This window comes from Octodon degus, unplaced genomic scaffold, assembly GCF_000260255.1.
Source record: "Octodon degus isolate 3935 unplaced genomic scaffold, OctDeg1.0 scaffold00004, whole genome shotgun sequence".
Lineage (NCBI taxonomy): Eukaryota > Metazoa > Chordata > Mammalia > Rodentia > Octodontidae > Octodon > Octodon degus.
The window spans coordinates 7,652,782-7,653,264 of record NW_004524580.1 but is presented as its reverse complement, the minus strand read 5'-3'; positions in this window follow the sequence as shown (position 1 = coordinate 7,653,264).

The following is a 483-nucleotide window of genomic DNA, read 5'->3' as shown; positions in this document are numbered from 1 at the left end:
AACCTTATAAATAAGAAGGGATGTAGAAAGGCACAGTGAAAGACTTAAAGACAGCCAAAGCAGGAAGCTTCTAGAAGCTGGGAGAAGTCAAGAAGATTCTCATGTAGAGCTTTCAGAAGGAATATGGCCCACCAATGTCGTGATGTGAGACCAGTAGAATACAATTCAGACTATAGGTCTGCTCTCCAGATCTATTATAAGATAAATTTCTGCTGTTTCCGGCCACTAAGTTTGTGATACAGAAGCCTTATGGAACAATCCCTCTAACTACCTGACTCAGCAAAACAGTATATTAGTGGTCCCAAAACCAATCTCTTGCTCAGTACCAAATGTGAAGCACAGAGATAAAAATCATATGCTGCCACAAGGTTGTGGGCCCCTGAGCTGTCTGATCAGGTGGAATTAAAGATGGCAGGTAATTTGTCATTCATCTATGTATTTTGAAATAAATGAGGGGAGAGAGAGAAAGGAGAGAGAGAGAGA